The 13,805-nt window shown below is 45.5% G+C and overlaps 1 protein-coding gene and 1 pseudogene across 2 annotated transcripts in view; one reads left to right on the top strand and one right to left on the bottom strand.

Moving 5' to 3' along the window:
- Positions 1–13,805, top strand: part of Sipa1l3 (signal-induced proliferation-associated 1 like 3) — a 226,426-nt gene that overhangs the window by 78,739 nt on the left and 133,882 nt on the right. For both annotated transcript variants that reach the window (XM_013522426.1, XM_005399879.2), the window contains exon 2: positions 9,663–9,730. The gene's annotated coding sequence lies outside the window, so the exon portion shown is untranslated. The remainder of the gene's footprint in view (positions 1–9,662; positions 9,731–13,805) is intronic.
- On the bottom strand, positions 2,999–3,405 carry LOC102016797 (annotated as a pseudogene).

The following is a 13,805-nucleotide window of genomic DNA, read 5'->3' as shown; positions in this document are numbered from 1 at the left end:
GTCTCAAACTCACAGTGATCCTCCTGCCTCAGCCTGCCGAGTGTCGGGATTACAGGCGTGCGCCGTCACCCCCAGCCTGACTATACATTTTAATCAAAATGATTATCACAACTTGCACCAGTTTCTGTCCATCCACTGGTAGGTGGTGCTCCATCTTGGCAAATAATACCATCTCTTAACCTTCCCTGTACTCATACCGGAGATACATACATCTGTGTATACACACTGAAAATTCACATCTCTATTGAAAATACAAAAATGTAACCTACAAGTCCAGGTACAGTGCCTATGTCTCAGGTACTTTGGAGCTGATGCAGGAGGAGCACTTGAGCCTGTGAGTTTAAATCTAGCCTAGACGGCATACCAAGACCTTGTCTAAAAAAAAAAAAGTACCCTATGAAGAAATGAGGCAGCAACTATTCATTTTTTCAATTAAGGCATTTGGTGAGCAGCTCTTGATGTTGTGCTGTGCACAATTTGAATCTGGCAGAAAACCACTTTGGAAAAACTCGTGAGACCCTATAAAGGTCATTAAGGAATCTTCCTTTTCTCCCGTGCCCTGTAGCCGACCCATCAGCAAGGCCCATTTGTCCTTGACCTGAAATAGATCCTTACGAGCCCCTCCTTCCCATTCCACTGCCCTCTCGTTGGGTAGACAGCAGCCACCCCATTGTTTCACCCTGCTGCTTTGGAACCCCGACAATCCCTATGCAACAGCCAGAGGGATTTTTCAAAAATGGAAATCAGAACACATCAGTCCCCTGCTTCCTATCATACTTAGAACAAGAAGCGCCTGGCTGACAGTGGCCCACACACCCCCAGGCATTTGGTACAGCTCCCCGCTCCCTCCTGTGCCGCAGCGATCTGGCCACGTAGGCCTGTGTGCGTTTCTTTGAACAGACTCCTGTATCCTCCTCCATCTCCTGGGATATTCTTCCCAGCCTCCCCCATTAGAGACTTTATTACCAACTCAATAATTTCGTCGGGGTAGCCCTTCAAATGTCTTCTAACTGTGTTACAATTCATGTTGCAAAATTCAACCATTTTAAAACATAAAATTCAATGATTTTTAGTGTATTCTCAGGTTGTACAGCCATCCCAGTGTCTACTTCCAGAATGTGCTTACTGGCCTGAAAAGAGACCTTGAACCCATTATCATCCCCCACCAGTTTCCCTCCTCCCAGTGCCTGCTAACTAGTAATCTACTTTCTGTTCCTATAGATTTGCCGATTCTAGATACTTCCTGTAAATGGAACTATGTAATGCATGGTCTTTTGTGACTGGCTCCTTTCACTTAGTGTCAGGTTGTCGGGATCAGGTTGTACATGAATCATTCCTTCATTGCTTTTCCGGTGAATAATGTTCCATGCTATGAATGTATTATGTTTTCTTCATCCGTCCTTCACTTAACAGATATTCTGGGATATTCTGCTTTTCACACACCTTTCTTTAGTTCTGGGCTTCAGTCACACAGGTTCCTGCGTGGTACATGTTTGTTTTCTGTCCCTTATTCTGGACTGTAAGCTTTTTAAGGGCGGAGTCTATATCTGCTTTTGCTCACCATATCACGTACCCTTCCTCACCATGTCCAGCATACATTAGGGCTCAACAGTTGTCTAATGTGTGGCTCAACATAGCGCATATTTCTCATATAACCTCATCCTAAGACCAAATGATTGCAACTCCATTCTGTGCAAAATTCTGGGAAGTTCAATACCTAGCTTCTGCCTCATGTGTGAAAGTGCGGGTCCTCAAGCGCAAAGCCACTTTAAACATTGGAAAGTTGTTAGCTGGATTTCTCTGGTTGTTTATCTGCCATGGAAAACCACAATATCACTTGAAGAATGTCTTTGGCTGCCAGTAGCAGAGATCATAAAAAATAATTACCTAAACTCAGTGGAGTTTGGTTTCTCTCACGAGTAAAATGTCCAGAGAATGGCACTTTAGGGATGGTCACCAGGAAAAGCAGGATCCTGTGGTATAGGAACATTCTGCTTCACTATTCCTGCCACAAGGCTTTCATCCTTACAGTGGCTTTTTGGCCCAGTCTGGCTGCCGGGATCAAGCAAGTGAGTCTGTAGTCCAGGTGGGAATGGGGCAGGGGAACTGGCACAAAAGCATAGTCCAACTTTTTGTTTCTGGTGGCGAATTTTCCTCAAAGTCCTATGGCAACTTCCCCATACATTTTCTTGGCCAACCCTGGGTACTGTGGGGCTTGGAAAATATAGTCTTAGCTGAGTATCCTGAGAAGGAAGGGCAGTTAGCAACTGTAGTAGATCCATTTCCTGCCACAGTACCCTGCCCCCATGGCAGCCAGCTTCACTGGCCTGCTCCCTCGGCCTCTTTTTCCCCCTAAGTGGCCAGAATCAGAGCAGTGAGTTTTTCTGGGTATCTGGTTGTCCAGAGAGTGGGATTGTAGAGACTTCTCTCGCCAGTCCAGGAAAAAAAAAAGAATAATGGTAGCCCACATTTATTAAACACCTAGTACATGACGTTTTCTCATGAGATAATTTCTTTACTTAATCCTCACAACACCCCCCCCATTATTACGCTTGTTGTATAGATGAGGAAACTGAGAGGTTAAGTAAACCATAGATGTTCTCTCAGTTAATGGGATTTTAAAAACTCTCACCCTTTTCAATATATTATGAATAAGAGGATTAAAAAATAAAGCCTGACCCATTTTGGTAGACTGACCAACTGTTCTAACTTCCATCTGATTGGCCGGGATCTGGAGAATACTTTGTGGAAAGGCACCCAGCAGTGGAAACCGCATTGACAAGCAGTTTTTATGAGTGCAGGAAGGGGCTTAACTGTTGGCACATACGACAAATGGCCGGTGACAGGAGGAAAAAGGATCCACAAGCTATGCAGGATTTCCCCAGCCTGTGAGCCTGGGGCCAGTGGACCACAATGCAGTTGTGCCAGCAAACTCAGTTTAGCCTTTCTTTGAGGACGGGGGTAAATTTTTAATGATAGAAACAACAACAAAAACCATTTAAAACCAAAACTTCTGGAAGAACCACTTGTTCTTGCCTGTCTTGTATCTCTTCAAGCTTGACCTTAGCCTCCCAGCGGGCCTTGCACTTGGAGCCGAGTCTCTGAAGATATCCATGCTGACCACAGTTTTGTTCAAGGGGATGTCCACAGAGTACCTGGTAGGTATAAGGTGATTGTAGTTATAAACTTGCACAAAGGATTTGATCTTTGACTTCTCGGCGATTTTCTTCTCGCCTGTGGCAGTTGTCACTTTGCATGGATAGTGGTCAGTTCCAGCCACCAGAGCATGGCTGTAGGGACGCTCCGAGGGGCTGTTGTTGATGTTCTTTCTGATGACGGCTTTTTGTCTGGAGTAGCATCCGATCAGGACCAACACCACTTTCCTGGTTTCGTGAACTTTCCCATTTCGACGGCACTGAGCTGGGCCTGCTGGGCTTAGCCTTTACAATAACAGTCAGCCCAAAGCTCTTAGAAGTCTATAGGGAGAAGCTCTTCCCAGTTCAGGTCCTCTGAGAATTCAGACACCAAGGCATCTTTTTGGTACTTCTCATCAGTCTTGCTCGGAAGAAATATTTGATTCCCAAAATTTATGTGAGTCAGATCTGCTTGAGAAACCTTCTAGTCCATGTCAGTGGCTATCAGCAAACTCTCCAGGGTAGTGACACAGCCTTTGGTGCTGAGGCCTGGATATGGCAGATGTTTCAGATAGGAATGCATTTGGCTGCAGGAATCAGAACATACAAGTCACCTTGTTACTTCAACACGTAGGCAGTCATTTGTGTCACATTACAGTGTCTGCGGGGAGAAACTGATGGTTCAACACCAGCTCTGCTCTGACTCTTGCCACCCCATGGCCTCGAGATGCCTGCTACATCCACCTTCACCAGGAAGCCAGAGCTGCGGGAGGGTACAGTCCAACTCTCTCGGCAAGGTGGTGTTCTGGGGGCGGGGGCCTAGCCATCAATCACATCCACATTCCAAGCTAAAAAAAGGTGTACTGGTGAAGGGCCAGAGGACCGTGTGGGTGAATTGGAGAGGAAACATTTTTCCAGAATCCTTGGATGGGTAGCCAAAGCCTGCCCTGAGGTTATGAAGATATGCTCCTGTGTTGTTTTTTAGATGCATTCATATTTTTTGGTTCATATTTAGCTCTTTGACCCATTGATGTCTGTACGTGTAGGGCTCAAGGCTAAGACTGCTCTTCACTGCTGAATTTGGGAGGCAGCATTGTTGTTGATTCTGGATCCAGATCCCCTAAGTTTAGATCCTCTTGACTATGCCACCTACTTGCTATATGATCTTGGTAAAGTTATCTCTCTGTGCCTCTGGTTTGTTTTTTTTTTGTTTTGTTTTGTTTTTTCCAGTACCGGGAATCGAACTCACGACCTCACGCTTGCCAAGCAGGCACTGTGCCGCTGAGCTAAATCCCCAGCCCCTGTGCCTCTGTTCTGTGACCTGTGAAAAATGAGGGTCCTACTAGAACTTTCATAGGTTGTTACAAAGATTAGACGGGTTAGTAGTTACAAGGAACTGAAAACCATGCCTGGCATGTGGTAAAATCAAAACAAAAATCTGCGCCTGAATCCAGAATGAGAATTTGCAAAGCTACATATGGGCCTGCATGCTCATCAGTGGGAGAATTGAAGCATGTCACCATCTCTTTTATCTTTACAAGAAATTGCCAGGGCCAAGGATATAGCTCAGCAGCACAGTGCCTGCCTGGCAAGCACGAGGTAATGAGTTCGATTCCCGGAACCAAAAAAAAAAAAAAAAAAACTGCCAAATTGGTCTTCAAAAATGTTCGTTTGAATTTCCACTCCCACCCACAGTGACTGAGCATTGCCTTCCCTCCACACAGCTTTGGCACATTTGGTGACATCAGACTCTGGCATTTTGGCTAATCTGCTCTGTGCTCAGTGGTCACACAGTGGTGCTTTCTCTGAGCAGCTTTTCTGTAGAGGTCTGTCTGCAAGCCACTCAACCCTGGAGTTCCCTGGCTAGGCTGCAGGCAGGACAGCCATCAGCCTCTCTGGCACAGTGGAATCCGCATAGCTCTGTGTTGGGGACCTAGTGCTGGCACACTTATCTTCAGAGCGGGGTGGGATGGAGTAGGGGGGTAGGGACACGAAATGAGGAAGTGAAATCCTTAAAGCTAGTGACGCAGTCTGCGGACTGCATCTATCAAGGAAAGAACCTGTACTAAATCATTAGTGTGGGCTATGAATAGAATATAGGTCATAAAGAGAAAACATGATTAATTGCAAGATGATCTCAACGGCAGTTGAGGGCCTAGATTTTTCCCAAGACAGACTCCGTTTGTCCTGTGTCAGCTCTTTTTTGTTAGAATGTAGATAGAAGATATTGAATAAACAGATATTTTCCTGAATCACAGTTTCAAAGGCAGAGTGGGAATGGGTGTAATGGGAACCTTCTCTAAATGAAGCACACTTGAACCACTTTATTGATAGATAAGTAAGTCCCTAATACCCAAACGTAAGCTTTGGTAAAGTCCAAAAAAGAATGTAGCTTATGGCAGAAGGTAATAGTGGGTGTGGTTCTCCTTTCCTTCAAATGGTAACACCTCCACCAGCCAGCCCTTTATGCAGCTGGCTACTCCCATTGCCAGCTAGGCAAGAGAGTGTACCTGTGGCCAGGTCCTCTTAGAAGTTGGGTAGACATTGCCCAGGGTATGTGTCCTGTTTTGTGACCGAAAATAGAACCGCCATCCTCCTGTCTCTGGCTTGTCTTGCCAGGCTAGTAATTCTGCCCTCTTGAAAGCAGGTGCCAGCAACAGAAGCCATTCCTCCATCTTTGTGGAGGACCAAGTAAGTGAAAGTTGTTTTAGTCAGCTTTGCATTACTGTAACAAAATATCTGAGCCAATCAACTTAAGAAGAGGAAAGGTTTATTTTGGCTCACAGTTTTATAGATTTCAGTCCATGGTTGCTTGGCCCATTGAGGGGGGCGCTGTATCAAAACAGTAAATCAAGGTGGGATCACATGGTGGAAGAAACTACTCTCCTCATGGAGGCCAGGAAGCAAAAGAAAGAGAGTAAGAGACCAGAACCCTGTAGTCTCTGTGGAGGGCACACCTGCAGTGACCTAAGATCTCCCTTTAGATCCCACCTTTCAAAAGTCTGCCAGCTTACCTTCCAATAGTCCTATGCTGAGGACCAAGGCTTTAACACATGGCCCTTTAGAGGACATTCTAGATCCAAACTATAACAGGAATGAGGAGCTATGAGTAGATGATCCCTTCCATGTGAGCTGAGATCAAGTCTGAGGATGGGATAGAGAAGTCAGGTCCAGAAGAACAGGAACAGAAGAGCCATGGGTATGCTGACAGCCTTGGGGTCGGGAGATCAGCGCCCTCGTGCAAGTGTGGAAACAGCTTACCTGAAGCCATGGTAATAATGCCTTCCTCCTAGGTCATTAACATGCAAGTGCTCTGAAATCTATAAAAGATTGGTTTCAGCACACTGGTTGTGGAATTGTGGAACTTTGGTCAGACACCTCCCTGAAAATGCATTTTACAAAACAAAAACACAGAGCTGCTGTAGGTGAAGTGGTCACACAAGACTCCTAGAGCCTCACTTGCTGCTTCCCAGGCCTCTGCAGCCTCCTCCTGTTCTGGGAGTTCGAGATAAAACCTGATGGGGCTTCAGGGAGACCCTGCTTTTGTCTTTGGCTGAACCTGGGCCCCACACAGGTTGTTTGAGTATCAGTTTCCTTATCAGGTGGACAGGTCAGACTGGATCAGAGTGCTCTTTACCTGGTTCCTGAGGACACAAACAGGCTTTGATAGCCTTGAGATAGATAGCCTGTGATAGCATTTTGTGGGGTATTTTCTCCTGAGGAGATATGCCTCCTTTTTGTTTTGTCTTTTTTTTTTTTTTTTTTTTGGTCTCTAAAAAATGAAAGAGTGCTGTGCTGATTTTTGAGGTCCCTTGTCCTGTTCTTTTGTGACAGAATCTCCCTGGCTTAAACTGCAAGGGGAAGTTAATGGCTCAGGGCCCCAAAAATCCCAGACCTGGCCTAACTGCAGTCACCACTCAGGTATTTCTCTTCAGGAATTTGCCCCTGGCATGGCAGAGAAGCCCCAACTTTCCCTGCCTTCCTTTCCATCTCTTTCCCTCAGTCGTTGCGGGAAAAATTCCCAGGGCCAACTCTGATTGGCCCTGCAGTGGACCATGTGTCTCTGTCAGAGCCAGTCCCTGTGATGGAAGGAAGGGAACCTTCAGCCTAGGAATCAAGCCAAAGTACTCCCTCCCTTACCCAGTCTTTTTCTGGGATTCTCCTTCTATAAACAAGTGGTAAGTAAGGTGCTGGGCCTGTGTTGTGCATATCTTGTGTGTCACAGACAGGCCACACAGCCACGGGCATGCTGGGATTGATGAAGCAACTCCAGGGACATCCTCCTTCCCCGGGGATCTCAGGTGAGGCCCTCAGATATTGGGTCCTGGCCCTGTAGGCCTTCTTTGCCACACCCCTGAGCATTTTCTTCTTTGCCATGTGAAAGACACCAGACTGATGACCCTGCATACCCTCCTCTAATTGCAGGAAGCAAGTTCTAGCCCAGAGAGAAGCAGCCCTGGCATATCACTGCCAGTCTGCCTATAAAGAGCCATATGCATCCTTTAGAGAAAGAAAGGGAAAAAAATTAGAGTGACAGAAAAGCAATTTCCACTTCAATTTAAAAGGCAGCTATTAAAATTTTACAAGAGCTTTGTTGCAGGGACTTCCTGATCATCCCAGGAATTTTTAAAATGAGAAGTCTGGTGATAAAGGAAAACATTCTGGGTGCTTCTGATTCCCTCCTGCACTGCCACACATCTTAAAAATCAAAACTGTTAGCACTTATAGACCACCTTAGGGATATAGGTGCCCAAGGGGCTATTTCTGAGTTTTTAAAAAGTGTGTCTTTATTTGCTGTTTCTATGTATAGTAACTTTTTCTAATTTATTTTGTATTTTCCTGAATGGCCTTGGAGTGAGTTATGAGAATCACTGAGAGTACTAGTTGGCTGTGCCTCTCTCTGTTAGTTGAGAGTCATTTGTTTGTATGAACAAATAAAAATTCAGTCAACCTGCTTATGTAAAAAAGGAAAAGTGTGGACTCACAGCCTGGGGAAGTTTCCTTGTCACCGTGTCAGGCATGGTGGGATCCAGGCCTTGCAGTGACATCTCCAGGCCTCTATTTCCGTCTGCCTCCTAACTCTGGATTCTTTTGCATTGGTTTATTTTCAGGCTGTCTCTATGACAGCCCCTGACAGCTTCACAAGTACATCAGCTCAACAGACCCCCCTCCTCCCAATGCATATCCTGGGGCTAGTTTATTTCCTGTTTCTGGTTCCATTGCTAGAAACAGACCTGGTGGTGTAATGGCTTTATTATCAAACTAGCCCCTCCCCATGAATGGGGTCATTCACACAGGAATTCCATGGGCTAAATGGGAGAGGAAAAATGGAAGTGTCTTTCACTATCCCTCCAAGTTCAAAGGGCTGACCGAGCAAGGAAGATGGGTCCAGAGTGGGCCAAAATAGCTGCCCCCTCAGGGCTCCTTCCCATACTAAATTCACAAGGCAGAATCTGCCACACACTCCAGTTTTTGTCTCCTCTTGGAACCTGCTCCGTGTTTACTGCCCTGCAGGTCTACTTTAGGGTTTGTTTGTTGTGTGTTGTTGGAGTTGGACCCTAGGTACTAGGCGAGCTCTCTACCACTAAGCTATATGCTCAGCCCTGGGTTAGGTAGAGGTTCTTGGTCTAAAAACTCTAAAAGGTGAAAGTTCAAAGTTCATGAAGTTGGCTAAGAAAAGTTACATCTCTGTTTTCTTTTGTAATCTTGCCTGTTGTATTTTATACTTTTAAAAAATATGCTTCTGGAGAGGGGAGGGCAGGGACCGGGGGAGTAAAGTGATTAGTGATATGTATCAGTACGTGGCCCTCCCTTCTACCATCATAACAGAGTAAGGTCTAGCCCAGGGATCGGGTGTAAGCTCTGGAGCTAGATGCCTGAGTTCACATCTCAGGTAGACTATACTGACTGGGCAGTTTCAGCTAGTAGGTTCCTCACCCACCCGGTGCCCCTGTTTCTTCATCTGTAACATGGAAATAATAATAGAATCGACTTCTTAGGTTGCTGGAATAGTGAAGTGAAATCAGCCTGCCCGGGACAGAGCTGGCCCATAGGGAGTGAGGGTCATTACTAAATGACCATTCTGTTTCTTAGGGCTTTAGGTTAACCTTTTAGATCGATCTTTCTGACTTAGCCTGGGCCGTGTCTTAAGGCACCTGGAATGAGATAGAAAACAATACAGACTACAACTGCTCAGCCTTGAGACATGCATTCATCTGTGAAGTATCCATTCATCTATAAACAACCATACTAAATATTCATACACATAAATTCATAAGGTAAAGTTGCAAGTCAGGACAAGAGCTATTTCCCTGCTAATCCTCTCCCCTCAGTTGTCTGAAGGAAATGTCCTTCTAATGATGCTCTGTGTGCTCCCTGAGGACAGCCACTTTGTCTTGGCGACTGGCATGTAGCAGGAGTGCAATAGATATTGGTTGAGGAGCGAATATGTGAATGACAGATGGGTATGACAGCGGGAAGGCTTGAGGTGGCCAAAGAAATGACCTCTTTTTTTACCTTTCTGTGTAGATGCGCAGTCTTTGACGCTGGCTCTCTTGGGAATCTCAAGGTGCACTAGAGTCCAGAACACACTGAGGGTGAGTATAATGTGGCTGTTTGCTTAAATTTTACAACTGGTACACATAAGCATCTTTGTTTTTAAAATATATACACACAGAAAAACGTCAAAGGAAAAATGCAAGTGTCTTTCACTATCCCTCCTGTCCCCAAAGCCTAGCATCTTTCCTCAGAGGTAGTTACTGTACAAGAATATTCCTCATTACATGGATGTACACTTTTTATTTATGTTAGTTTGCTACATAAGAAAAAGGAACCGCAGATGTGGATGCTTCTATATCATGGTCTTCCCTGTGTGTCCTGGAGACCCTTGTTCATAAGCATTTATCAATTTATTGCACTCATTTTTTTACTATTTAATTCAACTTAAAATTTTACAATGAGTAAAATTCAGTCTTCATGGTATAGTTTTTGAGTTTAGACAAAGGTATTCGGTTGAGAAATTACAGTATTCACAATACAGAACAGCCCCATCACCGTACTGTGTAAATGTGCTTTCTCTGTAGGTTAAATATAAAGTGTAGATATTTTCCCATAATTAAAAAATGTACATATGATATGTACTTGCCTGTAATGTATAAGTTTTGAATATGTTCTGTTTCGGTTTCTGGGTTTTTTTTTTTGTTAGAGAACATCCTCTGTCTTGTCTGTGAGATGGACTCCGGTAGAGGAGGTGTTGGTCTGAGTGTCATTCCGGTTTTTAGTGAGGCATTCCTAAATGGGGACCCCAGCCTGTGTTGGTAGGGTGCCAGGGAGGGGTCTTTTCTGATCTGGGAGGACCAAGAGACCCTAACTGTGACAAGTAGTGGAATGAAAGATTCTGGAATGCAGACTCCGGATGTAGGGATGAAGCTGTCGGAGTTGCAGAGACCAGTCAGTGGAGCTTGGGAACTGAGTGAAAGGAACCTCTCTCAGCTGCTTCCTTGGCTCCTCTTGTTCCTTCATCCTGGGAAAGCACTGCCCAGAGTCATAGAGCATGCTCGTGGGGCAGTTTCTGTCAATGGAGGCTTTTAAGCACAATTCTTTATAGCTCTTCATTTTAGTAGTTTTAGCGTTACAAAAAGTTGTAAAAAAAAAAAAAAAGTCTGTAGAGTTCACTAGCCACTGTTTGCTCAGGTTTCTCTAAGTGTTTCCATCTTATACCACTGACACACAGTGACCAAAACCAGGAAGTAGTGCTGGTCCAGTTCTATTCATGGATTTATAGACTTTAATCTGATTTTAGCAGTTTTCCCACCAGTGTCCATTTTCTGTTCCGGGCTTCACAGTGCATTTAGTTGCCGTGTCACCTCTATCTCTTCCAGTCTGCAGGAGTTCCTCCATTCTCCCTTGGCTTTCATGACCTTGGTACCGTAGAAGAGGACTGCTCTGTTATTTTGTAGAACTCTGAATTTAGATTTGTGTGATGTTTTCCCTTGGCCTCACTGAGGTTCTCCATTACAGAAAGAATACCACACAGGTGATGTGCCTTCTGTGCTCACACTGGGGGTCCCTGAGGTCCGTGCCCATTATTACCGTGCCTGGTGATGGTCACCTGGATCCCTTCATTAAGGTGGTTTCTGCCAGGTGTTTCCACTGGTGAAATCACTGTTTTCCTTATGTGACTAATAAGTATTTTGAGGGAGATACAGTACTTTGAAACTGTACTACATCCTGCTTCTCCTGACACTGCACTTACTAATCTTAGCATACATGGGTGAATGGAACTTGTTTACAATGGTTATTATGGAGATGTCTCTCTAATGGTAGGGTTTATATATCTCTTTTCCTTCTGTATGTATTAACTGGAATTCTTCTGTAAAGAAGATATGTCCCTTTACCCTTATTTATTTCTTCATTCAGTTACTAATTTATATTGTATGGACTCATAGTTAGGCCTTAATAGAGGACTTTCTTTTTAAATGTAGTAAAAGGTCCCAGACTCCTAGTATTGCCTCTCAGACTGCAGGAGGACTGGCAATTTCCTGCATGGTAGCCGGGGTCTTAGGAAACTGAAAAGAAAGAGAGAGTTTGATTTGGTCATTCATTTCCCTTCTTTCACTAAAATAGTATCCATTTGATCGGCTATTAGGATCCATGTACTGTTCAGAAACAGAGAAAAGCCTTTTCCCCAGGGAGCTGCCATTGTACCACAAGATAAAACCACCAAGAGACAACAAGTGGATATAGAGTAAGTCCAATGGGGATGAGCACTACAGATATATTTGAAAGAAGAAAGCTGGGAAGAGGAGTAGAAGCCACCAACGGGAATTTTAGACAAGGAAGAGCCATGCACAGAAGAGGGGAAAAGGCAGTGCCTGGCCTAGTTCTTGCACCAGTCAGCTGGGAGATCTCTACCTCACTCTGAACAGGGTCTTGGGAGTCATAGTAAATAAGAACCGTATTCCTTCTCCGAGGGGCAACCCTGGCTCAGCTGTGGCACATTGTTACCCTGTGGCAGGGCTGGGTATAGCCAGATCTTAGCATAGTGTTTCCCCCAACAGAAAAGAAAAATGAGGAATTTTTCTAGTCCACTGAACCCAAATTTTCAGTGGTGCATGAATAACTATGTTCTGCTTGTTTTCCTTGTGTTTATTTTTAACTTGCTTTTTTTTTTCTGTAGCAAAAGATACCAATTTTTCATTCTTAATGGTGATAGAGATTACTTCTTTAAAATGAACATGTTTTAAGTTTAAAAGTGAACTGACTTAAAGCAGTTAGTAAGCGGCTGTATAGGTGGGAAAAGGAAGGCAGTGTGTGATGACCGAAGTTTGTTAAACATCATGTTGGCCCGGCCTTTCCTTTAGCCAGGGGTTCCCGACTATGGGCCTGGACTGAGATTGGCAAATGCTGACTGGAGTGTGTGTCCATGAGCCCTTTGTGTCATGGTGAGCGCATCATCCAGCACTGCTTTCAGCTTCAAAGCAGAAAACCCCTGTTCACAGCGGCTTAAATGAGCGAGGGTTGATTTCTCTCCTATAACAGCAAACCTGGAGTACTTGGCTGCCAACATCAGTTTGGTGGCTTTGGAGCGTCAGGGCTGGAGCGTTGCTGATTCTCTTGCCCTTTCCCCTCATGGTCCTTGGCGCTGCAGCTCCAGGAAGGATGGAGAGGGAAGGATTAACTCCGCTGATAATGTGCGTTTCCATGCAGCACTGCTTCAGCACTCCCAGAATCCCCCGCTTCCATCTTATTGGCCAGAGATGTGTCCCATAGCCTCTCCTTCTCCAAGGAAGAGAGGAATTCCATTTCACTTTTCAGTCTTTCCTGAGAAGTAGGCCAGAGAAAAGGGGAATTGAGAGTGTCAGATAGGTTAGCTCAGCCCGCACTGTCTGGCTCCACGGGGAAGAAAAGCAATAATAACTGGCATTAATGGGTGCTGACTTCGTGCCAAGCCCGCTGTAAGCCACGTGCATGATCTCACTCAGTACTTACAGCCACCCTCCAACGTCACTGCTGTGATATCCTTACAGTAATAAAGAAGAAACTGAGGCACAGAGAGGCACGGTTGCCTGCTTAGCAGAAGACCTGAGGTAGAGCCTTGCAGTCCCTATTCTTAGCTACTACACTGTGTTGCCTCATAAGAGCTCCAGGGGTTCCAGGCTGTTCACCGTCTGCCTCAGTTTAGATTGTGTCAGCAAGGGAGAAGTAAGGCAGCGTATCTTGCACTGGTGAAATGCTGGTCCTGCCGCAGTCCTGATGAGTGCCACCAACCACATACCTTCCTGCCGGCCACACAGGGCCTTGCAGATGGCCAAGGAAACACTGCCCTTACCCAAGCAAACTGCACCTCTACTTTTAATTATTCTCCCCAGAATGAGGCATCCTGCCCTGTGCATTTCTCAGGTGTTCTGCTTCTCGGTTCAACACACATGTAATATGCACTTCCTCTGTGCTTGTGCCTGCAGCACAGTAGGTTCACAGCGGTGGCTGAGGACCCCTCATGGCTGGATGGGCCCTGCCCTCGCGGAGGCAGGCGCTCAGACAGCGACAGCCCGGAGTGATCAGGGCTCTGAAGGGGCAGCCCAGGCAACTGGGGGCTAGGCAGGGCTCCTGCAAGCAGCTTTTGGTCTTGGGAGGAACAAGAGAGGAGGCAGAGAAGCACAGGGATTCCTC

This window comes from Chinchilla lanigera, unplaced genomic scaffold, assembly GCF_000276665.1.
Source record: "Chinchilla lanigera isolate Chin_1 unplaced genomic scaffold, ChiLan1.0 scaffold00067, whole genome shotgun sequence".
In the NCBI taxonomy this organism is placed as follows: domain Eukaryota; kingdom Metazoa; phylum Chordata; class Mammalia; order Rodentia; family Chinchillidae; genus Chinchilla; species Chinchilla lanigera.
The sequence above is the reverse complement of the archived record's forward strand: the minus strand, read 5'-3'. Positions and strand labels throughout refer to the sequence as shown.